The sequence below is a fragment of the Hylobates moloch genome, unplaced genomic scaffold (genome assembly GCF_009828535.3).
Source record: "Hylobates moloch isolate HMO894 unplaced genomic scaffold, HMol_V3 SCAFFOLD_10, whole genome shotgun sequence".
NCBI classification, from domain to species: domain Eukaryota; kingdom Metazoa; phylum Chordata; class Mammalia; order Primates; family Hylobatidae; genus Hylobates; species Hylobates moloch.
In genome coordinates, this window is record NW_026652285.1 from 35,315,750 (window position 1) to 35,323,275 (window position 7,526).

Here is a 7,526-nt window from a genome sequence, read left to right on the forward strand (position 1 = left end):
ATACATTTTTCTTGATCTTAGAAGGCCTACAAAAAAGTTAGTGCCTTGTACTGGAAAATGCTCAGCAAATCTTCCTAAACCTGTGTAAAGGCTGCCTCTGAAGAGCAGAAAGTGCCCCACTGGGTCATATTTGAATTTGCCCTCCACGTACTCATTGCAAGGTTTGGATCTAGCTCAGGATTGTTAAGATTCTTTGACTTGGCTGTCACGAAATGTTGGTTAAAGTTCTGTTTGGCTTCCACTGGTTGGCCAGCTTTTGGAAGTGGTATGCCTGCTCTTCATCTGTGGGATGACATTTAAAATATTATATACCAGAAGTACATTTTAATATCTAGAAGATATTTTTAAGGAAGAAGGCCTTCCCAGCTGGGCTATACTACTACTTGCTATAACTCCAGTTTTTTTTCTTCTCAGGCAGTTGCCTCCCCTTTTGTAAGACAGACTCATTTTACATACTTATTTTTAACATCATAAATTATATTTATTCACTGTTATTTCTACTATGCTGCATTTATTGAGGCCATAGGCCAAGATCTGACCATTGTAGGTAAAAAACAAATATAAACTGAATGCCAGAAATAGTTAAAAAGCCTAGCATGGGCAAGGATGTAAAAAAAGTGAATGCTTTCATACTGTTCTGGTAGGAATGTATTTGGCATAAACTTTATAGAGGGAAACTGGCAAGGTGTGACAAAGTCTTTAACAGGTTCCTTTGAAACTTTAGGGATCTGTCTTATAAAAAAATCAGATATTTAATCAAAGATTTTTGTAAAAGACATTTATCACAATATTATTTATAATAGTTAAAAAATAACAGCAACCAAAACATCTAATAATATACTAACATGCAGTCATTTAAAAAGACATTTGGGGAGGTATTTCATAGAAGGTTAATGATGTTGTTAAAATTAAAAATGTGTATAATTTAGGGTGATCATCATGGCAGATGGGAGGCAGGACTAGATTGCAGCTCCAGACAGAGCAGCTTGCGGAAGCTCACATTGTGAATTTTAGCTCCAGTTCAACTGCAAGAACAAACCAGCAATCCCAAGAGAACCCACAGACCCTCTGAAGGAAGTGGACTGCTCCTGCAGGACCTGGGAGACACTCCAAATACTGTGCCCCGACTGCAGAAGTGGGAAAAGGAGACCCTCCTCTCCTGAACACACACCCCCACTGGAGAACCTGAAGGTCTGTATGCAGAAGTTTCCGACTACCTGGAGCTGAGTCAGTTTGGAGAGCTGAGTGAAATACAAGGGTAGAGGAAGCAGCAGAAAGGCCCTGGGACCTTGCTGTTTCCCCAAGCAGGCCATTCCTGACTGGCACCACAGGAATCCATCGGGAGGGAGACCAGAGGAGCAGGGGGTAAAATTCCACAGGGAGAAGGAAATCTCTAGCTGAACTTTGTAAAAATTTGGACAGGATGAGAAGCCTCCTGGCCAGAACCTGGGGGAGGCACAAATCTGGTTTGCAGACTCCACAGGTGGGGGAAGAACCAAGCCCTTTTCTCTCTCAGTTGCGAGGCGGGTAGCCTGGGGCAAGTTTTCAAGCCCATCACACTCTTCACCTGGAAACAGACTCGGGACTATTGGGGTGGGGGCATGGTGGGAGAGTGACTGACCCTTCAGTTTGCATGGGAGCTGGGTGAGGCCTGTGACTGCTGGCTTTTCCCATTTCCCTGACAACCTGCATCACTCAGAGGAGGCAGCCATAATCCTTGTAGGTACACAACTCCATTGACCTGGGAATCTCACTCCCATGCCCCACAGCAGCCCCAGCAAGACCCACTCAAGGAGAGTCTGAGCTCAGACATGCCTAGCCCTGCCCCCACCTGATGGTCCTTCCCTACCCACCCTGGTAATGGAAGACAAAAGGCATATAATCTTGGGAGTTCTAGGGCCCTGCCCACTGCCTGTCCCGCTCCACACTACTACAGCTGATGCTTTCTGGAAAGTGCCACCTCATGGCAGGAGGCCAACCAGCACAAAAATAGAGCACTAAACCACCAAAGCTAAGAACTCTCACAGAGTCCATTGCACCCGCCTCACCACCTCCACTGGAACAGGAGCTGGTTGGTATTCATGGCTGAGAGACCCATAGATGGTGGTTGGTGCAGACAACCCCCAATACCAGCTTGGAGCCAGGTAGACTTGCTGGGTGGCTAGACCCAGAAGAGAGACAATAATCACTGCAGTTTGGCTCACAGGAAGCCACATCCATAGGAAAAAGGGGAGTACTACACCAAGAGAACACCCCATGGGACAAAAGAATCTGAACAACAGCTTTCCGCCCTAGACCTTCCCTCTGACAGAGCATGCCCAAATGAGAAGGCACCAGAAAATCAACCCTGGTAATATGACAGAGCAAGGCTCTTCAACACTGCCAAAAAATAACACTAGTTCACCAGCAATGGATTCAAACCAAGAAGAAATCCCTGATTTACCTGAAAAAGAATTCAGGAGGTTAGTTATTAAGCTAATCAGAGAGGGACCAGAGAAAGGCAAAGCCCAATGCAAGGAGATTCAAAAACATGATACAAGAAGTGAAGGGAGAAATATTCAAGGAAATAGCTTAAAGAGAAAACAATAAAAAATTTAGAAACTTTGGGCACACTTTTAGAAATTTGAAATGCTCTGGAAAGTCTCAGAAATAGAATTAAACAAGTAGAAGAAAGAAATTCAGAGCTCAAAGACAAGGTTTTCGAATTAACCTGATCCAACAAAGACAAAGAAAAAAGAATAAGAAAATATGAACCAAGTCTCCAAGAAGTCTGGGATTATGTTAAATGACCAAACTTAAGAACAGTCAGTGTTGCTGAGGAAGAAGAGAATTCTAAAAGCTTGGAAAACATATTCTGGAGGAATAATTGAGGAAAACTTCCCTGGCCTTGCTAGAGACCCAGGTATCAATATACAAGAAGATCAGAAAATGCCTGAAAAATTCATCGCAAAAAGATCTTCACCTAGGCACATTGTCATCAGGTTATCCAAATTTAAGACGAAGGAAAGAATCTGAAGAGGTATGAGACAGAAGTACCAGGTAAACTATAAAGGAAAACCTATCAGATTAACAGCAGATTTCTTAGCAGAAACCCTACAAGCTAGAAGGAATTGGGACCCTATCTTCAGTCTCCTCAAACAAAACAATTATCAGCCAAGGAGTTTGTATCCAGTGAAACTAAGCATTGTATATCAAGGAAAGATATAGTCATTTTCAGAAAACAAATGCTGAGAGAATTCGCTATTACCAAGCCACCACTACAAGAACTACTAAAAGGAGCTCTAAATTTTGAAACAAATTCTGGAAACACATCAAAACAGAACCTCTTTAAAGCATAAATCACACAGGAGCTATAAAACAAAAATACATGTTAAAAAGCAAAAACAAACAAAAATCCCAAAGGTAACAAAGAGCATGATGAATGCAACAGTACCTCATATTTCAATACTAACATTGAATGTAAATGGCCTAAATGCTCCACTTAAAAGATACAGAACTGCAGAATGGATAAGAACTCATCAACACCAACTATCTGCTGTCTTCAGTAGACTCATCTAATACATAAGGACTCAAACTTAAAGTAAAGGGGAAGAATAATGCATTTCATGCAAAGACACCAAAAGTGAGCTGAGATAGCTACTCTTACATCAGACAAAACAAACTTTAAAGCAACAGCAGTTAAAAGAGTCATAGAAGGACATTATATAGTGGTAAAAGGCCTTGTCCAACAGGAAAATATCACAATCCTAAACATATATGCACCTAACACTGGAGCTCCCACGTTTATAAAACAATTACTAATAGACCTAAGAAATGAGATAGAAAGCAACCGAATAATAGTGGGGGACTTCAATACTCCACTAACAGCACTAGCCAGTTCATCAAGACAGAAAGTTAACAAAGAAACAATGGATTTAAACTATACTTTGGAACAAATGGACTTAATAGATATATACAGAACACTTCATACAAGAGCCACAGAATACACATTCTATTCAACAGTGCATGGAACTTTCTCCATGATAGACCATATGATAGGCCATATAATGAGCCTCAGTAAATTTAAGTCAATTGAAATTATATAAAGCACTCTCTCAGACCAAGGTGGAATAGAACTGGAAATCAACCCAAAAGGAAGCTTCAGAACCATGCGAATACATGGAAATTAAATAACCTGCTCCTGAATGAACATTGCGTCAGAAACGAGATCAAGATGGTAATTAAAAAATTCTTCAAAGTAAATGACAACGACACAACCTATCAAAACCTCTGGGATACAACAAAGGCAGTGGTAAGAGGAAAGTTTATAGCCCTAAGCTTAGTGCACAAACTGACATTATAAGGTCATAACTCAAGGAACTAGAGAAACAAGAACAAACCAAACCCAAATCCAGCAGAAGAAAGGAAATTACCAAGATCAGAGCAGAGCTAAATGAAATTTAAACAACAACAAAAAAATATGAAAGATAGATGAAACAAAAAGTTAGTCCTTTGAAAAGATAAATAAAATTGAAGACCATTAGCAAGATTAACCAAGAAAAGAAGAGAGAAAATCCAAATAACCTCACTAAGAAAGGAAATAGGACATATTACAACTGACACCACTGAAAGACAAAAGTTCATTCAGGGCTACTATGAACACCTTTACACACATAAACTAGAAAACCTAGAAGAGACGGATACATTCCTGGAAAAATATAACCCTCCTAGCTTAACTCAGGAAGAATTAGATGCCCTGAACAGACCAATAACAAGTAATGAGATTGAAATGGTAATTAAAAAATTACCAACAAAAAAAGTCCAGGACTGAATGGATTCACAGAGAATTCTACCAGACATTCAGAGAATTGGTACCAATCCTTTTGACACTATTCCACAAGATAAAGAAAGAAAGAACCCTCCCTAATTCATTCTATGAAGCCAGCATTGCCCTAATATCAAAACCAGGGAAGGACATAACCAAAAAAGAAAACTATACACTGATATCCTTGATGAACATTGATGCGAAAATCCTTAACAAAATACTAGCTAACTGAATCCAACCACATATCAAAATGATAATTCACCATGATCAAATGGGTTTCATACCAGGGATGCAGGGATGGGTTAACATACACAAGTCAATAAATGTGATACGCCACATAAACAGAATTAAAAACAAAGATCACACTATCATCTCAATAGATATTGAAAAAGCATTCAACAAAATCCAGCATCCGTTTATGATTAAAACTCTCAGAAAAATCGGCATACAAGGGACATACCTCAATGTAATAAAAGCCATCTATGACAAACCCACAGCCAACATAATAATGAATGGGGAAAAGTCGAAAGCATTCCCTCTGAGAACTGAAACAAGACAAGAATGCCCACTCTCACCACTCCTCTTCAACATAGTACTGGAAGTCCTAGCCACAGCAATCAGACAAGAGAAAGAAATAAAGGGCATCCAAATCAGTAAAGAGGAAGTCAAACTGTCAGTGTTTGCTGATGATATGATCGTTTACTTTGAAAACCCTAAGGACTCCTCCAGAAAGCTCTGAGAACTGATAAAAGAATTCAGCAAAGTTTCCAGATACAAAATTAATGTACACAAATCAGTAGCTCTTCTATACAACAACAACAACCAAGAAGAGAATCAAATCAAGAACTCAACAACTTTTACAATAGCTGCAAGAAAAAAAAAATACATAAGAATATACCTAAGAAAGGAGTTGAATGACCTCTACAAGGAAAACTACAAAACACTGCTGAAAGAAATCATAGACAACACAAACAAATGGAAACACATCCCATGCTCATGGATGGGTAGAATCAATGTTGTGAAAATGACCATACTGCCAAAAGCAATCTACAAATTCAGTGCAATCCCTATCAAAATACCACCATCATTCATCTTTAGAATTTGAAAAAAATTATAAAATCCATATGGAACCAAAAAAAGAGCCTGCATAGCCTAATCAAAAAGAAGCAAGACTAATCAAAAAGAACAAATCTGGAAATATCACACTACCTGATTTCAAACTGTACTATAAGGCCATAGTCACCAAAACAGCATGGTACTGGTATACAAATAGGCACATAGACCAATGGAATAGAATAGAGAACTCAGAAATAAACTCAAATACTACCAACTGATCTTAGACAAAGCAAACAAAAACATAAAGTGGGAAAAGGACACCCTTTTCAACAAATGGTGCTGGGATAATGGGCTAGCCACATGTAGGAGAATGAAACTGGATCCTCATCTCTCACCTTATACAAAAATCAACTCAAGATGGATTAAGGACTTAAACCTAAGACCTGAAACTATAAAATTCTAGAAGATAATATTGGAAAAACCCTTCTAGTCATTGGCTTAGGCAAGGATTTCATGACCGAGAACCCAAAAGCAAATGTGATAAAAACAAAGATAAATAGCTGGGACCTAATTAAACTAAAGAGCTTTTGCATGGCAAAAGGAACAGTCAGCAGAGTAAACAGACAACCCATAGAGTGGGAGAAAATCTTCACAATCTATACATCTGGCAAAGGACTAATATCCAGAATCTATAACTAACTTAAACAAATCAGTAAGAAACAATCCCATCAAAAAGTGGGCTAAGCATATGAATAGACAATTCTCAAAAGAAGATATACAAGTGGCCAACAAACACATGAAAAAATGTTCAACATCACTAATGATCAGGGAAATTCAAATCAACACCGCAATGCAATACCACCTTACTCCTGCAAGAATGGCCATAATAAAAAAATCAAAAAACAGTAGATGTTGGCGTGGATGTGGTGAACAAGGAACACTTCTACACTGCTAGTGGGAATGTAAACTAGTAGAGCCACTATGGAAAACAGTGTGGAGATTCCTTAAAGAACTAAAAGCAGAACTACCATTTGATCCAGCAATCTCATTACTGGGTATCTACCCAGTCTACCCAGAGGGAAAGAAGTCGTTATTCAAAAAAGATACTTGCACACTCATGGTTTATAGCAACACAATTCACAATAGCAAAATCGTGGAAGCAACCCATTAATCAATGAGTGGATAAAGAAACTGTCATATATATATGTATATATATACACATATATATATACACACACATACATATATACATACACACATATATATATTTAAGTTTGTTGTAGATTCTGGATATATATATGTGTGTGTGTATGTATATATGTATGTGTGTGTATATATATGTGTATATATTTATATATATAAAATGACATACTACTCAGCCATAAAAAGGAATGAATTAACAGCATTTGCAGTATCCTGGATGAGACTGGAGACTATTATTCTAAGTTAAGTAACTCAGGAATGGAAAACCAAACATCATCTGTTCTCACTGATACATGGGAGCTAAGCTATGAGGATGCAAAGGCATAAGAATGATACAATGGACTTTGGGGACTTGTGAGGAAGAGTGGGAGGGGACGAGGAATAAAAGACCACAAATATGGTGCAGTGTGTACTGCTCACGTGATGGGTGCACCAAAATCCACAAATCACCACCAAATAACTT